Raw genomic sequence first — 22044 nt, forward strand, 5'->3', positions numbered from 1 at the left:
TTGTTTTTCCTGAATTTTAAAAACACATTTATGCCTCTCTGAGGCAGGAAGAATGGGAGTTAACAGCTCAGAAGGAAAATCATAGTGACATTGGACCACACGCCATCTGACGAGAGGATTACTTATAGATGATGTGTGTTCTCTAGTTATCCTTCAAACTCCCCTTGGACGATTAACTGTCTGGTTGGGAGGTGAAGGCTAAGACAAACAGATTAATAAACAGCTTTTCTTCACAACCAAGTCATTTGTTGAATAAAATCTATGGGTAAGCTGACGCCATAAAAGAAGTTAGATAGCATCACCATGGCATTATCACCCTGGTTATCCTTGAACTCTGGAGACTTAATAATCTTCAAATAAGTAGTATTCAAACAAATCCCCTTTCAAAAGAAATGAAAAACTGGAGACTTTATTTAATAACCACCACAAACATGAAGTGGTATAAAAAAACTCTGCTTTCATGATTTAATTTTGATAACAACCAAATGTGCTGAGTAAGTCTTCAAGTCCCAAAGTTCAGCATTTTTTTTTTTTTCTATTTTCCACTGCTTAATCTATTTTTTAAAAAAACTAACAAAAATGATTGCTGCTGCTTTTGGATCCTTGAGCGTAATTCATCTTGTTTGTTTAATGCACAGTGAAGAAAGCTGGTTAATGGAGGTTAATCAGCTTGGGACCTGCTCAAGAGGACAGCACGTTGAGGTTTGAGAAGGGTGCCCTATGCCATCACAGCAGTGCAAAATGCAACAAAAAAAGTCTTGCAGCTCTCTGTTCAAAGAGTCACTGCATGATAAAAGAGAAAGCTACAATCTGACTCATGATGTACTGAAATAATTTGATATCTCTGTTTGGCTTCTCTAAGAGCAGAATTTCATGGAGTCTGGGATTACTCTGAGGGGCATCCATTAAAATGTGAGTTTTTTTGGTGCAGATTTCTATACAGTTATATTCCTTATTCTTCGTTTTGGGTTACAGGCCCCTTTGAGAACCTGATAAAGCTATAAAATCCAGAAGAATGCACACACACAGAAGTTGCACCTCTTGTTAGGGAGCTCCACCAAGTCCCTGAAGCCTGTCTATGAACCGCCTGTTGCATGTACAGACAAGACCTTGTCTGATTGATGAATTCATCTTGCATTTTTATAACCTTTCCAGGCTGCCTGCATTTTATTGGTACTTTTTGGCAAGGGAGCCAAGACTCCTAAAAACATCTACAAGCATGAGATTCCTTGAAACGGAGAGGTAACAAACAAAGAAACAAACAAAATTAAAAGCCTGAGAACCCCTAAGATTTCATTCCTTCAGGAAAATCTGTATCATAAATCACTTCTCCAGGTGTCTATATTTTACTCTTGGTTGTTTGTGTGGGAGTCCTTCCCTTCACTTTGCTGCTTCCACCTGCTTTCTCCCTTCCTTCTCACCGACGCCAACACAGGCACGGTGTTACCTGTTCTGTTCTGCACAAGTGGGACAATGTTGCCAACTGCCTTCTCATCTAATTTGTGAAACCAGGTCTCAGGTCTCTTTCCTCCAACATATGCAATCTTGTGTCACAGGATATCTTCCTCTTTCTTTGGAAAAGTGTCTTCAAGAAGATAAGTTCTGAACTCAAGAAATATTTTCCTTTCTCAAACTAGTGATAGATATAGCCCATTGACTCATTTCAAATGCCAGAGATTGCACTTGTTTTTATCAGTACCAGTCTGCCCTTTACGCCTGTAAGGAGCTAAGTATAAACCAGTTTCACACACCCCTCCCCTTTTAATTTAGCACCTTGTCCATATCTCCACACCTCAAAATGAGCTGTGTCTGTACGATCTTACTGGCTCTTAACCTGAGGAGAGAGACCCGTGGTCATCTATTTAAATGTTTTCTCTTTAAGCGCAGTTTTCCAATATTCCACTAGTTGGGGCTCTACACAAAGGAAAGAAAAAGAAGGGGTTCCTGCGGAATTATTTACTAAGAAAACACAATACATGATACCGCTAAACTATTTTCTGAGGTCCTGGAAATAAGCATGTCAATTTTTGTTCCAATATACCAACCATGAAGTTGTATTGTATCGCTACATCAGATGTGCTTGCTTTGCTTACATTGGTTAGAGAAGTAAAACCAAGATTACCGCTTTTGATATGATTTGCAGGTAACCAGCTTACCCATTGTGTACTTATTACAAAATATGAAATTATAAAGTGCGCAACGGAACATTTGCTACGCAAGTGGTAAGACCATCTTCTTCATAAGATTTTTCTAGGACAGTCATCTTTTAAACCTATGTTGTTTAACTAAAAGTCTTTCCAGTCTTGAGAATTTGATTTCTGTGTCAGCCTACAACCAGAGTTTGGATAAGATGATCTAATATCAGTTCCCTCACCAACCGCTGGGAAACTGACTTGGTCCATGCTAACATTTGCTTCTCTCTCTCAGCTTTTCCTTACTTTGTGTCAGGCTGAAAGATTACCTTGGACAGTCACAAATAATCCAGGTCTCCCAGTGCTTTGCTTACCCTTACTTGTTGTAGGTTTGTTTATCCTGTCTTTCTCCACCTCCCCGGAGATCCTTTGGCAAATCTGATAAACAATTCCTTTTTCTTGCTCAAGGCAGAAAGTCCAGTTGAATACAATGGGAGGCCAGACTTGGCTGAAATGCAAGCTGCAGGTGTTCTCAGCATTGTGGTCATCTAAACCAGATGCTGGGGGAGTTGAAGCACCTGCTTCCCTTCTCTGTGTACACTCCAGAGACTACCACTCCTGGGTAGGCTGGGCCAGAGAACCAGGCTGAAGTGAGCGACACACATACTGCAGCATCCTTTTCACACATACTGCGGCATCCTTTTGACAGATAAAATAAGTTGCTCCAGAAACAATTTCTCAAAGTTCCCCTTTAAGTCCTCAAACACATACAAGTTGATTTGCTATTCTCTCTCTCCCTTCCCTGATATGACACCACTATTCCTTCAGCACACACACACACACACACACACACACACATAAACACACTGACCACAGATCCTGCTTCAAGCAGATACTCAGAGGCAACTTTATTTTTCTCCGGATTATCTAGGAAGAAAAGACTGGTTGTGGACAAGATGGTGATGACTTTTATGGTTCCGATAACAATGAGACAGATGCCAAAAGCCTTGCATAACCTCAAATTTTATGAACATTTCTTTAGGTGTCATAAATCTCTGAACAATCCAGAGAGAACATTAAATCTTCTATCTTGAATGTCGAACACTAATAAGAGATCAGGGGAGAAATTGGTCCTAAGGCAAGGTGACTATGTTATAAGCCACTGCAGAGGTTGGCTCTGGTATTTTCATTAAGATGATTCTAAGTTGTATTACTTCAGCTCTAAATATTAATAACACATTGACAGCAGGCGTGTGCATGTGTAGCCAAACCCTTAGTCATACACCTGCATGAGTCAAGTTCTGTCCTGCTGTTAATATTTTTTTTAATTTTTATTTAAACCAATGTTTATTTTTATTTTTATTTTTATTTTTTGTAGAGACAGGGTCTCACTATGCTACCCAGGCTGGTCTTGAACTCCTGGCCTCAAGTGATCCTCTTGTCTCAACCTACCAAAGTGCTGGGACTACATGCATGAGCCACCGCACCTGACCCCTGCTGTAAGGATTTCTATTCTGATTTCAGTGTTTCTTTTTATCACAAGTACTCTTCTGGGACAGAGTTAATTCTTTGCATTGATACAGAAGGATATCTTTGATCTGTATCTTTGCTCTCTGTTCCTAAAAGTTAGCTGAGAAGGTTTTTGTCTTGAGGATTGAAGCCCAGACCCTGCTCCCCTCTGGAGGTTTCCATGCAAACACAGGTAGTGAGGGCCTAGGCCCAGGCCCCTTGGAGGGGAGGTGTGTCCTGGACCTCAGTCCTTCCCAGCAACCCATCTCCTCTCTCCAAGGGAAACGTGTCTCTTACCTGAGCCTCTATTGATATCAGAGCTTAAGGAAGCCCTTTAAATTTGCTCCCTGTAGCTCTGTAATGCACAGACACATTCTTGTTGCTACATGCCCAAACCAAGTCTACATTCAGAATAATAATTTTTCAAAGGAGGGACCTGGGGAAGGTTTGTGATGTTAAAAGATAAAGCTTAGACAAATTAAATTTAACAGAGTTTAATTGAGCAAAGAGCAGTATGTGAATCGGGCAGCCTCCCAAATCAGAGGAGGCTCAGAGACTCCAGTGCAGCCATGTGGTGGAAGATTCATGAACAGGAAAAAGAAAGTGCTGTGCAGAAAACAGAAGTGAGCAACGGAAACAGCCATGTTGGTTACAGCTTGGAGTGCGCCTTATTTGAACATGGTTTGAATACTTGGCCACCCTTGATTGGCTGAAACTTGGTGATTGACACTAGAGTAGGTTACGGTCTGTTTACACATCCACTTAGGTTACAGTTCACTATATAGAGAGAAACCTTTGGGCTGAGTTTAAAATATGTAAGGAGGTGGTTTTAGGCTACACTTAATTGAACAGTGGGAATGAGCGGCAAAGGGGGTTGGTAGGTTGGACAAGAGTGATAAATCAAAGGAAATCAGTGGAGTCGATTTGAGATGAGGGATGATATACAGTACTGGTTGAAAATCATTTGAAATAAACCAAAGGGTTCACAATGTTTTTTCAAAACAACAAAAAAAGGCTACCTTACTTCTTTTTTTTTTCCTTTTTTTTATCCTCCTGCCTACTACATTCTTCTGGACCAAGGCCTCATTAGAAGAGGGTATTAGAGGCTGAGCATGGTGGCTAACGCCTGTAATTCCAGCACTTTGGGAGGCTGAGATGGGCAGATCACCTGAGATCAGGAGTTCGAGACCAGTCTGGCCAACACAGTGAAACCCCATCTCTACTAAAAATACAAAAATTAGCTGGGCATGGTGGTGCATGACTTTAATCCCAGCTACTCAGTAGGCTTAGGCAGGAGAATCACTTGAACCTGGGAGGCGGAGGTTGCAGTGAGCCAAGATCATGCCACTGCACTCTAGCCTGGGTAACAAGTATGAATCTCTGTTTAAAAAAAAAAAAAAAAAAAAAAGGAAAGGAAGAGGGGCTTAGACATAGTGAAACTAGAGATAGGGAGGATGGTCTGGCAGTGAGAAAGGGAACGGTAGATACTACTGCAATCCATAGATGCATTGTGCAGTGGAGTTAGGAATTTACTTGGGGTAGCTAATGGAGTGGTGGGGGTTGTTTAGATGAATATGGGAATAGAGATTACAACCTAACATAAACAATGCAATTTTTATTTAATATCATTGGAACTGTTTTCACTTATCTGCATGACTCTTTCTTTTGTGCCTCTTAATTTGTCCTTGAAGTTCTGTATCTAATCATTAGTTGAGCAACCAATAATTCTCCTTCAGTCCCCCACCCCTTTTTACAACCAACTTTAATCTTTCGACTCGGGGAAAAACATGTTTCCCCTATCATAACTAGTTTAACAAAAATTCTCTTTCAAGTTTAGATTACTCAGATACAATGGCTTTCCTGCAGCTTCATGCTGAAGAATGGAATTTACATTAGAAAAGAGAGATTTATGATAGCATTGAATTTCCATTTGAATATGGAGAGTTAATAACATGCATATGTTTTATTATTATTATTATTTTAAGGTTTGAGCTATGCCATAGGCAAAAAGAAAGCTGGAAACTGTGGGGCTGGCAGGGCTCAATGAATAATTTTATCTGGATTTCATTCACAAACAGCAGCTCCCTCCTCGGGAAAGGACCTGTGTGTCTCCCCACATCGGAACTGGAGTAAGTGCCAGGATTTCCTGATTTGTTTACATTTCTCAAAAAACTTTTTTCCCCCTGGACTAGGACAGAATTAGACTTCCTTTTCCACTTTTGGCTCCTTCCAAGCTATTCTTGCTCAAGGTATTCTCTCCTCTTTCCCCTTTCCCTGCATTCTTCTTTGTGGAAGTCTCAGCTGGGTTCTTTTGTTTCACAAAAACACTGAGAGGCAATGAAAGATGTTGGCGGAAAAATAATGGTCATAATGACAATAAGCCCACCGTAGTAGCATTTTCCTGGACACAGCACAGTTTGCCCCATCTTTACATTTAAAATCTGCTGTTCTGTCTCTCACTAATGCTTGGAGAAGATACTGAGAGGCTCACATGTGACACATCAAGCGACCTTGCCAAAGTCCTTGTACCATAAAAGGAGGAATTGAAATCATCTCCTTTCACATAAACCCTGTCGATGAGACCTGTCATTCAGACAGTGAAACATCAGCCAGATCCAATAATGGATCAGAAATGTTTCATCTTTAGCGGCCAGGCTTCTTGGACCTGGAGCTGGGGGTTCTATTCTTTTTTTTTTTTTTTTTTTCTTTTTTTTTGAGACGGAGTCTCGCTCTGTCGCCCAGGCTGGAGTGCAGTGGCCAGATCTCAGCTCACTGCAAGCTCCACCTCCCAGGTTCACGCCATTCTCCTGCCTCAGCCTCCCGAGTAGCTGGGACTACAGGCGCCCGCCACCTCGCCCGGCTAGTTTTTTGTATTTTTTAGTAGAGACGGGGTTTCACCGTGTTAGCCAGGATGGTCTCGATCTCCTGACCTCGTGATCCGCCCGTCTCGGCCTCCCAAAGTGCTGGGATTACAGGCTTGAGCCACCGCGCCCGGCCTGGGGGTTCTATTCTACCCTGTTATTCTCTCTGTCCTGTTTGGTTTCACTTTCACCATCTTGACCATCTATAATTGTCACTGTTGTCTAAGGCTGGTTTTGAAAGTTTACTCCAAGTTCATTTGTTTGTAAATGTTTTGCAATCTGGGGCTTAATTCCTTTTCTTAACAAGGGAAATGCAGGCCTTGGTCTATGGCCAATCTGAATGTATAAAAAGCAACCAGATCTTATTTGGGGCCCACAAACAAGAAGTCGGAGAAACGCAGAAGCCTTTTGAGGGAGACGGTGTAGGGTCATTGAGAGAGAGGTGTACCTCTCTTGTTTATTGACATTTCTATTTCTTTTTTCATTCTCTCTTGTTCCTGAGATTAAAGGCCTCTTTTGACTTCACTAACTAAGTCATCTCTGCTTTGAAACACGTCTTCCATTCTGGCCCTAGGGACAATTGTGAGAATTGTCTTGGAGCAACCCTATCCTCTCTTCTTGGTCTTCTTCCTCCCATCTTGGAGTCCCCTGGGCAATCAGTATCATCTGAACTTTCCTTTCTGCTTTCCTGGAAACCAAACACAGACAGCTCTCAGCAGAGAGTCTGATAACTTCACTTGCACTGCGGCATAATTCTGAATGTTAGCACTATCCCAGGGTTATTTGTAATATAATAGAAGAAACTTTAAGGTAAAGGAATGAGTCTCTGATTGTGGAACTTATGCTACTGAGGAGATCCTTGAGGAAGTAAAATGTCTTCAAAGTGTTTGTTCTTGAAATCACACGATACTGAGGGTGGATATGGGTCAAGTCAGGCATATATGTTTATTTATATCCCTGTGTATACCTATGTAGATGTGTACATCCAGAGAGACATGGCTTATCGCTGTCAAAGATCGCACTGCTGCTACTGTATTGACTGATGAGTGACCAAGAGCCTTTTCTGACCCATGTACTAAAATCACTGAGTTATGAGTCAAGACAATAATTAAACTATTCTGAAATGTCCTTTCATAGCTTTCATTCACTCACTGAAGTGACTGTGTGAGTGCCTTCTTTTTAGAAGATCAAAATAGGCTTCTTCTGACCGGGTGTGGTGGCTCATGCCTGTAATCCCAGCACTTTGGGAGGATAAGACAGGTGGATCCCTCGAGGCCAGGAGTTTGAGATCAGCCTGGTCAGCATGGCGAAACCCATCTCTACTAAAAATACAAAAATTAGCTGGGCATGGTGGCAGATGCCTGTAATCTCAGCTACTTGGGAGTCTGAGGCAGGAGAATTGCTTGAACCTGGGAGGCAGAGGTTGCAGTGAGCCAAGATTATGCCACTGCACTCCAGCCTGGGCAACAGAGGGAAAATCTGTCAAAAAAAAAAAAAAAAAAAAAAAAAAGACTTCTTCTATGATCTCCTTCAAAGTAAAGCTGAACAAATGGCCGTATTTTTACCATAACATAAACATACATTAAGATGTACTTAGAGGACATGTGTGCAAAAGGAGAGTCTAAGTGAACCCTGGCACATTTAGGGACATCCAAGGAATAACATTTTTCTTTTTCCCCCTATTGGTTTCAGACACAGTACTGTGGGCATGGGTCTTATAAAAGAAACTGAGGTTCAAACATTTGAGGATTTGAAGAACTCTTTTCTTTATGCTTTCAATTGTCTCTACAATAAGCACTTATGAAATAAGATGACAAGTGTTATGTGAAGCACATATTCCAAAATCACAGAATGTCTTCACCGAGGTTTAGAGAAAGATAGAAAATGAGTAATGACATGAGGTCCAATGAAAAATATACCTTCTTTTTTAAAAATTTAATTTTTTAATTAATTTATTTATTTATTTTTTTTTTTTTTGAGGCGGAGTCTCGCTCTGTCGCCCAGGCTGGAGTGCAGTGGCCGGATCTCAGCTCACTGCAAGCTCCACCTCCCGGGTTCACGCCATTCTCCTGCCTCAGCCTCCCGAGCAGCTGGGACTACAGGCGCCGCCACGTCGCCCGGCTAGTTTTTTGTATTTTTTAGTAGAGACGGGGTTTCACCGTGTTAGCCAGGATGGTCTCGATCTCCTGACCTCGTGATCCACCCGTCTCGGCCTCCCAAAGTGCTGGGATTACAGGTTTTAATTTATTTTGAGACAGGGTCTTGCTCCGTACCCCAGGCTGGAGTACAGTGAGTGGTGTGAACACTTCTCATGGCAACCTCAACCTTCTGGGTTCAAGGGATCCTCCTGCCACAGCCTCCTATGTAGATGGGACAACAGGCACATGCCACTGTGCCCAACTAATTTTTTGATTTTTTTTTGTAGATGTGAGATTTCACTTTGTTTCCTAGGCTGGTCTCAAACTCCTGGGCTCAAGCAATCCTCCCATCTCGGTCTTCCCAAATACTGGAATTACATGGATGAGCCATCATGCCTGGCTAAAATATACATTCCAAGGTGGGGAAAACACATCCACAAACAAACCAACATGTGAGGTGAGAAGGAAAGCATCAGCTTTAGGACAATGTTAACAGAAAACTTAGAAATTGTTTAAAGAACATGAACAAAGATGTCAATTTTACAGTAGGATACAACACATTGCATGTTGTATGTGCAGTTACTCTGTGTGTGTGTGTGTGTGTGTGTGTGTGTGTGTGTATTTTTCTGATATGCTTCCTATACTGGACATTTTTATTTCCAGGTCTTCCTTTCAAGAGAAGATCTAAGGCAGGCAGTTTACCTGAGAGACTTTTCTCTTTCTATCTGAATGTAAAAACATTTCTGCAGGACCCTCAGATTTCTCTAGTTGTTAAAAACAAGGCCAAGAGGCTCATCTATTTGAAGGGGTGGTTAGGGAGCTTGGGGTGCTTCAAGCCTGACCCAGTGGTTCTTTGGTCTTATCTCCAGCGCTGACCCAGTTTTTTACAGAAAGGAAACCCAGATTGGCTCCATGACAGCCCCAGCATCCCAGAGGCTGGGGATGCTGAAGATCAGATGGATTTTCGTGTGCATGTACTGGTTTTGTCTTATACTTCTTTACAAGCCTGAGTAGGCTGAGATGCTGGGCACTCAAGAACAGTCTGCGTTCTGGCAGAAAGCATCACCTTCATAACCACTACTAGAAGTTTTTTCCTCCCGTGCAAAAGGTACATTTGTTTTTCTCTGGGAGCTGGTGATGTTGAGATGCTGCAAAGGGACACATTTTCTAGGCCCTTATTTGTGTCTTCTTGCTGTTTTCTTACATACTGTCTTAATTCATAGCCACAAAGCCATTGTACATTGAATAAAATGTAAAACTATAGCACTTTCCAATTCTGTAAATAAATATATTCCTTTAATAATTGCCACAGTTTCATGACTTCAACAGTGTAGATGGGTGGGTGAGTGGGTAAGAGTGGATTCCAATTGTACATAAATGGTTTTGAGTTCTTATAAAGGGATTATTTTTGTACTTGGTGCCTGTAGTGTCTCCACTAGGGCTTGAGTCTTACCAACTGATCAACTGATTTTTCCTCGGCCTTTGGGAAGTTACCGTAGATGTGTCCTCTGCCCTCTGAGACTGCCAAAGGAGGATTAGGGGAATTACTGGCTGAAGCCATGGTTTCTATATAGTTTTCATCAGTAAGAGATCTGTAGTTTCCAGGCATGTGGACTTTGGTAATATGAGGTGAGATGAGGGCCAAAAAAGTCAGCAAAGCCAGAAAGTATGTCCTATAGGTCTTGATCCAGTCTACCTTTTAGTTTATTCTGCATCCAGAACCTGTGTGTGACTGAATGCAAAGTCTAGGATACATGACCCTGTCAGGGTGGGGGACAGTGAGGTAGAACTCTCTGTTCTGTAGAACACTGGAAAACAGTTGGTATGACCAACAAGAAGATTTGGGTTTCCTGACAAATCCCCACGTTCTGCACTTGACAGATGAATGCAAAGGCCTCTATATCCAAGGAAAGCAAGCTGGGAGCATGTGATCCCTCAAGGCCACCTTGTGATTCACTGGCAAAACAAGATGAAATCATCCCGTTTCCAACTATGGAACCAAGATGAGCCTAGGCATTTTTAAACCATTGGCAGAGCTGTCTTATTTTCTTTGCCTCACCCCATCCAGCTGTGATACCTCTTGCCATACATGAGCTGGACATATTTTGCCCCCTAGAGAGAAACGAACATTGGCTGGGGCAAAGTCCACACCCACCACACCCACCCTCCTTGGGCAGTCTTGTTATCTCTCCTTGGAGTGTGTGATTTAGTACCACATGACATTAAGATATGATAACCTGAACTCTCTATTACTTTGAGAAAGACTACTGAGAAAAAAAAAATGCTTGTTGGAATAGCTCTGTTGATTATAGCTGTGTGGGGTTATCTTGGAAGAGGATGGAAAATAACCCAGAGCCAAGATTTGTTTTGGATGGCTAAAGTGAAGTCAAAAATAGATGAAGATCCACCCACATGTTAAGAAAATCCTTAAAGGCCTGACACCCAGCAAGGCTGTACTGAGTAGTTATCACCTACTTTTTGTTTTCTGCTTCATCAGCTCTCTAATCCTGCAAGTTTCATTATTAGGATTTCCTGCTATACTTTTAGTTTTCAGTTACAGATTGACTGAGGACTGCCAGTATGTCTGGCCTACTGATGTTTGCTGGTAGATTATCCTTGTAAGAGTTACTATTGTAAGGGTGCATTTTTAAAAAGTAACTAAGAGTGGCAATTCAAATAAATTCCACTGCCTCATTGCTTGTGATGGTCTGACAACTATGAATAAAACAGAAAGGCTCTTTTGAAACAAATTTCTTGTTTTAAAAAAAAAATTAACAAATGAAACAAACAAGCCAACAAAACAAAGCAAAACAAAAAAACATAACACCCCATGGTTGAATTTACCAACTTGAAGAGTTCAGACATTGCCCAAGTCAGGGACTGGTAACTGACATCCAGTTCAGGGGTTCATTTTCCCTTTTCTCAAGATTGAATGGAACTCTCTTTTTAAAGACTTATAATTTACTGTCTAAAATTGGAACTGTGACAAATTCAAAGCAGGGTGAAAGGAAGTCTCCAAAACAATAGCATTGAAATTCTCCCAGGGCTTTTTCAATTGTGAGAATTTAGTGCACCTGAGTTGCTAGACTCACTATAGTGGCAGCATGCCTAAGTGGTATATTTTTTAATCTAAATCTAAGGAGGTGACCTCTTTTGGTAGAATGAACATTGATAGGGTGTGTGTGTGTGTGTGTGTGTGTGTGTTTTCTATTTTGCTGAAAATATTCTACAATATCCCAGCAATTTTCAGGGAAAGCATGCTCTTTTCATAAATGAAAATAAGAGCGCATATTCCAGTCCTCAGTACAAAGCTTCAAGGTCCATTATTGAGCATTGGCTATTACCAAGTACTATGCTACATGCTTTATAAACATTGATTCATTTGGTCTTCACAACAGTCTGCCGGGGATAAGTACTATTATTACTTCTATTTTACAGAGACAGAGAGGGAGGTTAAGTAACTGGCTTAAACTCATCTGGCTAGTGAGTGGCAGAGTCAGGATTTGAACCCCGGCAGTCTCACTCTATTGCCATACTCTTAATCACTTGGCAATACCATCTCCTAAAAAAAATAAGTTGCCTAGCTTCAAGGACATTAGGTCCTGAAGGCCTAGTAGGAATTGGGTTTTGGTGCGAAGTCACTTAGCATGTTTGATTTTAGAAATGGATCCTAGTATTCTACTATTGAATACGAGGCAGGCCAGGTAAGTTAGGTTTCACGGCATCCTAGCTATGCAGTTGATGTTTTCAATTCTATTTAGTTTTATTCCCAATCATCTGTCTCTGAAAATGATTGAAGTACTTACATGCAAATATACATCTTTCCTTCAGGCCTCTACAGAACTCCAGTCTCATTTCGACTGCCTTCTAAATATCACTGCTTACTTAAGACTTCATGCACCTCAAATACCCAAGCTTCCCAATCCCACTTCAACAGTTCTGCATTCCGACTTCCCTGCCTCCGTAGTGGTGTCATTCAGTCACCCACACTCTAAACTAGCTCAGGATCAGTTTTTACTCCCACCTTTCCTGCACTGTCCCCTGCCTCAACCCCCACCCCAAGCAAGCAGTTAGTCATTAAGTTCTGCTGATTCCCTTTGCCAAATCTGTTCTTTCGCATTCCTACTGCAACAAATCAAATTTCTAAAACCAGATTTTAGAATAAATTTCCAATGAGTTGGCCCACTGCTAGGCTTGCTGTCCTGAACATAGCCACCAGATTAAAGTTGAAATTCATTGCCTTTGACAGTGGTTTTTTGTTTTTTTCCCCTGTGCTCTTTTGTGTGCCAGGCACTAAGTTGGAGACACATCACGAAATAAACAGACAAGATTCCTGCCTTAAGGAAACTTGCTAAAGTGTCCAAAACGACTACATAACTTCCCTGCTTAAAGCCAACCAAAGCAGTAAAGTAATATTCAAAGATTCTCCATTTCCTCGATTTAATGGCAAAATCTTGGTTTGGAAATCAAGTTCCTCCACCATTTGGCCTCACTTTCCCTTTTCCCTTGCTCTTCATCAGCAGGTGCTCAGCCTTGCACCCAATACATTCTGTTTATTCTGTTTCCCAACACAATGATTCTCTCACCTCCCTGCCTTGCTCTTGCTGTCCTTTCTGCTGGGAACAGCTCATCTTCACACTTATCTACACCAATATTTCTGCTTTCCACCACCATGGAGTTGTCTGCCTCCACCATGGGGCCGGATCAGGAGATACGCATGTCCCTTACTCACTTCACTGCCTTGGTCAGGTCTTGTCCGGATCTGGGGCAGGAGGGATTTAAATAGTACGTAGCCTGACACTTTGTGGTAGAGAAAGTCCCTTTGTGACAATTTAGCCCGTTCACCCCCCTCAGCTCTTGCTTTGGTTCTGAGGCCCATCTTCACCCTCAGTCCTGGTACCTGAACTTATGCCTCATTTCTGTTTTCTGCGTCCCTCTTGGGGGCCCCTTACCTCACACGTTGTACTCAGCATCCCCTTCATATAATCCTTCCCTTAAATTTCACCCCCTATGACTGAGACTCCAAGGTCCCAAAACACTTTGCAGATTCTAACAGGCTACCTGCCTCATTGAAAACTGGAATATTATGGTTCGTTCATTCAACAATCAATAAATGTTTACCGAAGCCCTCCTGTATGCCAGGGCCTGGCCACATAACACATGGCAAGAACAATTCCCCGTTCTCATGACGCTCACTCTCTCATTGGGGTAAGTGGTTAAGTAAAGAAGCAAAGTGATTTCGGGGAGTGAGAAAGACTATGAGGAGAGTCAAATGGGCTACTGAGATGGAGGTAGGGATGGGCAGAAGCTGGATTAGATGGGGTGCTTAGGGACAACATCTCAGGTGAGAGTGGAACAATGAGAAGGAGCCAACCAGCCATGTGTAAAGCTGGGTAATGTCCCAAGCAGAGGAAACTGCAGGTGAAAGACCATGCTGTAATCACCAGAGACCGAGGATAGGCCAGCAGATCAGGTCAAAGGAGGGAAGAGTGGTTAAGAAAGGAGGGCAGCAGGGGCCAGAGCATGGGAAACCTTGTTGCTAGGTTCCTGAGAAGTAGGTTTGTTGGATTTCCCCCAGTTGCCAGCTGCCTGGCTCTGCAGATCTTCTGTACTGTTCGTCAGGCTTACCTGCTCCTAGTTCCTTTTGGCTCGATTTGTCCTTCCTCATTCTCCCCCGACATGCCCCATTTTGATGGCAGGGTCTTGGATTCCCATCACTGTCTACCTCATCGTCATTAAGTGGGCATTGCCCAGATTACACGTCCAAGTTAAGATGGTGCCCATCCAAGTTCTCCCTGGCCTCTAAAGCCCAATTCCCACATAAGTTTCTTTAGAACATTTTCCCAAATGATCATAGCTGGAAAAAGATCCAAGGCAGTGGCGTGGCTTGGGCTGAGCCATCACTCAGCTTTCCTCACATGCTCATTTATACTTTGGTGTCCCTTTCCTTTCCAGATTTTATGCCTCTGAAAGTAGGAACTGTCTCTAGTGCAATTTTGTTCCACCAGATTAATAGCATGGTGGCTTGCTCTCAGTAGCCATGGAAATGTGTTTTGAAGAATAAACTAGTCGTGGAGCTACCTGGCTATTGTCATGAGGATTAAAGATATATGTGAAGCAGTTGACCATGATGACATGCTCCTCTAGTCTCCGCTACTCCAGAGGCTGAAGCAGGAGGTTTGCATGAGCCCAGGAGTTTGAGACCAACCTGTAAAAAAACAATTATGAAGCATCTAGAAAGGTACTTGGCACATAATAGGTTCTAAATTAATGATAACATTATGATCACTGTCACAGTTGAGTGACTTTGGGCATAACTCTTCCAATTTTTTAGTTTAAATGATACTGCTGGATAGAATGATTTCTAAAATGTTTTCTAGCTCTAAAACTTGATCATGGCTTGGATGAACACCTTGAAAGCTCTCAGGAAGAGAAAGAGTCTTTGTCTGTTGGGTAACTTTTCTGACCTAGTGAGAAGGCTTGTAGGCATTTGAGATTCTTTTATGGCATCAGTGATAATGTACAATATTTTCAATAAGGAAGCAATTATGCATTTTTAATTTATTGAGCAGTATATATTTAGTAGTATTTCAGGCATTTCGAGAGTAGAGACAGTGATAATACTTTTTTCAAATGTGCAACTGCAATAGCAAGTGTTGTGAAAGATGTGGAGGAACAGAAATTCTCATATACTTCTTATGGGTATATACATCAGCACAGCCTCTTGGAAGCGCAATTCAATGATAGTGAGAAAAGGAAAAGATGCACATGTTGTATGATCCTGCAATTCTGCCCCTAGAGAAACTCTAGCACATGTGCACAGAGGCTTTTTCAAGAATATTCATGGAAGCTTTGTGGTAAAAAATCTGAAGCAACTCAAGTGTCTATGAGCCAGAGAAGGGACAGATTGTGTATTCAAATACAACCATTAAGATAAATGAGCTACATCTACAAATTTTCATATGGATAAGTCTCAAAAGCATAATGTTTAGGGAAAAAGCAAATTGCATAATCGTAATATAGTATGATAAAAAATAGTTAAAATCATATAATATATAGTTATGGATATAAACATATAATATAAAAATGTAAGAACATGCATGAAAAGCACCAAATTCAGAATAGTGGTTAACTCTAAAAGGATGGAGGAAGGAAAGTGGAATTAGGAGTGGGCTATATAGGGAGTTTCAACTAAATATGAATGTCTTTTTTTTTCCTTAAAAAAGGATTTGAAGAAATAGGGCAAAAGATTAAGATTTAACAAAGCTGGGTGTATACATCAGTTCTTATTATTAGTCTGTTTTTTGTATACTTGTAATAATTAAAAAGAAAAAATGTAACTATTAAACAATACCTGTGACTAGTTGGATTTGAGAGAAAAAACATTTGAAGCTACTAGTATAGTGGCTATCCAAACACTAAGTCTTGATGCCTGTTTTTGTGTTCACATTGGAAAAATATCTGGATTTAGGTTTTGAGACTAAGTATCAATAATGATAAGAAGTAATCATGAAAACAATTAATGACACATTTTGACAAGTGTTTCTTTTTTTTTTGAGATGGAGTCTCACTCTGTCGCCAGGCTGGAGTGCAGTGGCGTGATCTCGGCTCACTGCAAGCTCCGCCTCCTGGGTTCAAGCGATTCTCTTGCCTCAACCTCCTGAGTAGCCGGGATTACAGGCACCTGCCACCACACTGGGCGAATTTTTTTATTTTTAGTAGAGACAGAGTTTCACTATGTTAGCCAGGATGGTCTCAATCTCTTGACCTTGTGATCTGCCTGCCTTGGCCTCCCAAAGTGCTGGGATTACAGGCATGAGCCACCTCACCCAGCCTGACAAGTGTTTCTTATCCTACATCCTGAAAGTGTAAAAGCTTTATTTTTTCTTTAGGCAGATTTTATCTTACCAAATGCCCATTTAGGTACTTAATTGTGTATTGTTTTTACTTTCATTTAAATGTTTCCTGTACTTATCTTCCCAACTAAACTTAACCAGAACCCTGAATCACCCAGTTTTCAGTCTGGAGTTTTTCTCATTAACAGCATTCTGCTTTTGTACTCAATAAATACTTTTTGAGGGTATGAATAACTAAATAATTATCTTAGTGCATTGATTTCTCTTATATTAGAAACCTAGACACTTCTCTGAGGACAACAGAATTAATGACCTACTAAAGAATGTGATTTTCTGTAAGTAGGAAATGAGTTATGCTTTTCTCATTATGCAGGTTTGTAGAGTATTACAACAAATAAAGCAAAAAACCTGATGGTTTATTTAAGCACTTATAAAAATGCACACTTCAGTTCTTTCTAGACAAGGCAGCTCTCTCTCCCTTCCCAGCACAACACGAAATGGTTCCTACCATGCTGTCTGGCATCAAGGGCTGTTCTCGTCCTGGAAACACACATCTTGCTTCTCTTCTATTCTATTTTGAATGACATTTGTATTTCTCAAAAGCAAAAATCAGATTTTTAATATTCAGACCCAAATACTCATTGCATTGTCAATGATGGCAGGAACAATTAGAGGATACAGGCAAATTTTCAGCTACATGGATGAAAGCAATCTTTATTTTTCTCTAATACTGAATCCAGCTTTGAGGTTCTCTATTTACACCAGATATGAAGCCAAGCCTTTGTAGTTGTGTGGTTTTTTTTCTTCCCCCTTTTTTGGGGGGGCGGGTAGGGGTTGATGTGAGCTGGCATCTCTCATGAAAAGATAAAGGCATTAATTAACTATACTACCAAACCTCAAGGATAAAAGCTATTGTGAACAGGAGTTAGGCATGCACATGTTATCAAGTAAGGGCCTGGAAACAGACTGCTGCCAAGGAAAACAGATGTCTGTCTCCTTTAAGGAGATCAAATTATGGATATATTAGCTATTGCTAATCTCTCAATTGATTTAACAATAATGGTATTGAGGAGCTAATTTGGATTGAATGCAATCATTGCCATTACCATTGTCACAATAAAATTCTTAAAACATTTGACTCAACCAAGTAATAATAAACAACAACAATAACAAGCCAATGGCAAAGGAGCCATCTTAGAAGAGAAAAGGATGCATCAAATCCAGAAATGATAAAGGGCCAGACGGGCTCTGCTTCTATCCTTTGCTGTAAAGTCCAGATGTGAGTAGGAGAGGAATTTCCCCACATAACAGTGAGTATTAATGACTCACAATCATAGGATGCATGAGACAATGATGAATTGTATATTACAAGCCTATAGAAGACAATCAAACCGGTCACTTTCTTCCTAGTGGAATTCACTAGCAAAATTGGAACAGAAATAAAATTCTGCTTAAGGTTTTGCACACTGTTTTTCCTGTTTTCCTGACATGGTTATAAATAAGAAAAAGTGCAGATGTTCAGATTCCCTCTGTTGCATGCCTGTGTTTCATCCATTTATTGGGTTGCTCTTATTGTTTCTTTTATGTTGTTGTGGTGTTGTTTTTAAACTCCCCTGTATACGCTATTTGCAAAACATTTTCTTTCTTCTCTCTCTTTCTCTCGTTTCTTTCAACTGCACTTGTCATTTCTCAGGATTTTTGGGAGAAGAGGGAGAGGAGAGTTAGGGGTAGAACTAACTACCAGAATCTAAGGGAGCAGGGTAAAGAGTGTCTGAATAAGAGAAAAGGTCGTAGTAAAGCACAGTTCATTCTGTCCATCTCTTTAGAGGCCACTTCAATCCTTGTTTACATTCACATTTAGGGGACATACGCAGAAATAGGTCAACTTGAAGGTTTAAGTAACTCCAGCATGACCAGGTCAGCCATGAGAACATGGAAAAAGTTCTGAAGTCAGTCTAGAAGTTCAGGTTCACTTTCAGGAAGCAGAGGCCCCAGTTTAATAAGTAATGCCTGATGGCAATACAAAATTAGACCCAAGCTTTGGCTTGCTTCAGAGTTGAGCTCTCTACTGCCCCTTCCCAAAGATTTGAGGAATGGACACGTAAAGAGGTTTCTTGACTGAGCAAGATACTGCAAAGCCATTTGAACTGCAGTGGGCTTTGTTGTGTTTTCCCTTTCCTTATTTCAGTCCTTCTGGCAAAGCCCTATTAACCTATGTGTTTGATTCCAAGTTCTTTTTACTTTTTAGACTAGATAGTCTGATTCCCATGAAGGTCTTGAGAGACTCACAATTCCTCCCTGCAGTCAGGAAAAATGGTGTCCAAGCTTCTGGCCTTCACTTTCCAGTGGACTAAGGCATAATACAAGATACCAAACACCTAGATGTTTCCAGATTTTGGATATTGGTCTGCCTGATGCCAAACATCTGGATAGTTGAAAATATCAGGATGCTTGGCATCAAGAAGACAAAACATCTGGATGACTGCTTGAGTTTTTCACTTTTTAAGTGGATGTTTGGTGTCTTGTAGACACAAGCTGAGGCTCTGACTTCATCTTGTAACAGCCCCCAGGCTGCCAGGCTGGCTCCAGATTCCCTTTATTGCAACTGACATTTTTACAAGAAAACTTTGCATTCTGTGTGATGCCTGTGGCTCTTATGCTGAGAAACAGATTGGTTACTCAGGAAAAAACCAGCCCAAACTGAGCCCCAAAGGCCACATGCTGGAGCAAGGGCTTGAAGGAGCCGGAGAATTTCAGACCCACTATTGTCTCGGTGAGCAAAATCACCATAGAACTGCAGTAAGAGGTGCTGGACTGAGAAGGCCTTCAGAGTGGTAAAAGTGCCAGATCCATTCTAACAACTCTCAATTTAGCTCACCCTCATTTCAGCCATGGAATCTTGTTTCCAGGTAGTGCTTTTTGTACCACTTAATGCAGATTAACGACAAATGATCAAACATTCCAAAAGATGCACCAGTGATTCTACAAATGAAACAACAGGGATAGTTTAGGAATCACCATTTTCTCTAGAATATTTGACAAATAAAATTGAGCAAGTGAGATGCTCAACTTTGCCTCATTTGAAAAAAAAAAGAGTTTCACAATCCAAGTGAAGGCTTATTCACTCCCCCACCTTGGAACAATTGTGCTAATGATGAAAGTAAATTATCCACAGCTATTTGTTGACCACCTTCCATGCACCTAGCTGTCATGAACTGTCTGACTTCACACCCCTTCTCATCCCTGTTCTTTGCCAAGTGTACTTATTAGCTTCTCTGATGAGCTCAGACCTGCCTACTCACTGTGAACAGCCCTGCTGTAAGGCACAGAAGGATCCCTGGCCTCCAAAAGCTGTTGGAACGGGTTCAAGCTACACTCTTTCCTCTTTCCCTTCATGCCTGGCATATAAGATCTCTTGCCTGGACCTTACTCCTTGACACCTCAATCCTTGGTCTGTGTTTTTAGTCTCCATTTGAGTCCCTCACCATTTACTTCTTAGTCTTGGAAACTCCATTCTTTATCTCTGAGCTCCAATCTCCCTAACTCTGGATGATTCTTATTAGCTATTAGAATTATAGGATTTGCTTCTTCCTGCCCATTTTAATAGCAACCACTTGCATCGAGCTGACCTTTTAAATGTACTATCTTATTTAATCCTCACATGAGGTTAATATTGTGAACTGCTATTTTGCAGAGCAGAAATTGAGATGTAGAGCAATTTAACAACTTGCCAAAGCTCACAAAATAGAAATGAACAGAAGCAGAACCAGAATTCAAACCCAGGACTGACTCTAGAGTCTAGACAGTAACCAGTACTCAGTATCGCCTCGTTTTGTCTTCTAGACTTGATTGATGCCTTGCTTCTCTGGAGTATAGTACCTCTCCATCTTCAGCACTTTGCCTTTTATTTAATTGACTGACTTTGCTTAATCCTATGCCTGACATTAATTTATTTTTTGGGCAACATAGCTTGAGTGCCCACTCTGTGGCAGGCACTGTGTTTTGTGCTAAGAATAAAATTGTGAACAAGATAAGACCCAGACTCTGCCCTTATGGTCGTACTCAGCTTAGTGCCTGATAAGAGTAATGAACAAGTTGAACAGTAATTTCCATGTAGTGCCGTAAGAGCAGTAACACAAGGAGCTATTTATATAATAGTACCTGGCAGGTAAATTTCTGGTCCTGAGCCCTTCTGGTCTTCCCTGATCCTGGTCCTGTCTGGTCCCCTTCGTCTCTCCCTTACTAAACTGACATTGAATCTTCTATTCAATGGAAGGGCGGGCTCATCCTCCCCTCAAAGTGGGAGAGATGGCAGGATGAAAGGTCAGCAGCCTGAGGTCACCATCTGGGAGAGCTTAGAATTGAGTTCTGCTCTCCAGATCTGGAACTCAGTGTCTCAGTTGGAACTCCCAAGCTCCTGGATGTACCCTCCAGCCTCGTCTGCAGCCTGGGACATATAGGCTCTGGGCTTCTCGGTATGAGCTACCATGCCAGCATTCTCATCAGAGATTCATAGAGTTTATGAGGGTTCCACTAATAGTCCTAAGCTTCTGCCTGCTACTTTTCTTACTGTTTTTTAGGTGTTCTCTAGAATTGGGGCCACAGTATTCCTTCACCCCAGGGCGGGGCTTTGTTTTTTAGGCCCCTGCCACCTGGCAGAGATCTTATAACCCATGGATGACATGACTTCTGACATGGACTGCTTTTCAAAGTCTATTTCCACAATGTTTCAAGCCCTGGAAGGGCCCTCTGATGCCAAGGGTTACCTGAATCCCATGCAATCTTGTTGCACGTGAGTTTATATTGAGTTTGGGGCCATCAAGCTACTTCATTTAGTATCATTCACTGGTCCTGGTCAGTCGCTAGCCTGGTCAGTAGCCTGGTAAATTTTCCCTTGACTTTGTTCAATACTGGCAATTTCCTTGGTAATCTCTCTTATCACAGAGATCATGTGTATAAGTAAATGCCCAAATAAATATTTACTAAAGGAATTAAGTGAAGTTAAAACAAGAACTGGTACCAACACCCAAGCAGCACAGATCTTCATAGATACCCATCACTCAATAACCATTTGCTGATTTGAATGTCTGAATTGACTTGAACTACAACCTATCTGAGGAGATAAGATTGATAGATAAGAAACAATTAAGGAGCAATAAGAGACAGCACACCTCAAACACGGTTTCATACTCACTGCCCTGTGGATAAAGGAGACAGCCCTAGGGAACAGAGTTGTCAGCAAAAAAAAAAAAAAAAAAAAAGCTCATAGAAGATGAGGACTTGCAATGGACTTTGGGTCATTAATACCTCTCATGTTTTTCCAAATGAGTTTTCCAAATGATTTCTACAGTACAGCTACATCACACTCACTTTAAAAAAAAAAAATTAAAGAAGTTGAGAGATTAAAGAGTATTCAGAAGTGAAATAATATTTTTGTTCAAATTTGGCAAATGTTGAATGCCTACTACATGCTGTGCTCTGTTGCTAAGAATTGGGTCTATCACATGAACAAGAAAGACATGGTGGCCCGTTAGGGTACCATGTTGGT

This window comes from Trachypithecus francoisi, unplaced genomic scaffold (genome assembly GCF_009764315.1).
Source record: "Trachypithecus francoisi isolate TF-2019V2 unplaced genomic scaffold, Tfra_2.0 Lachesis_group15, whole genome shotgun sequence".
Classification (NCBI taxonomy): domain Eukaryota; kingdom Metazoa; phylum Chordata; class Mammalia; order Primates; family Cercopithecidae; genus Trachypithecus; species Trachypithecus francoisi.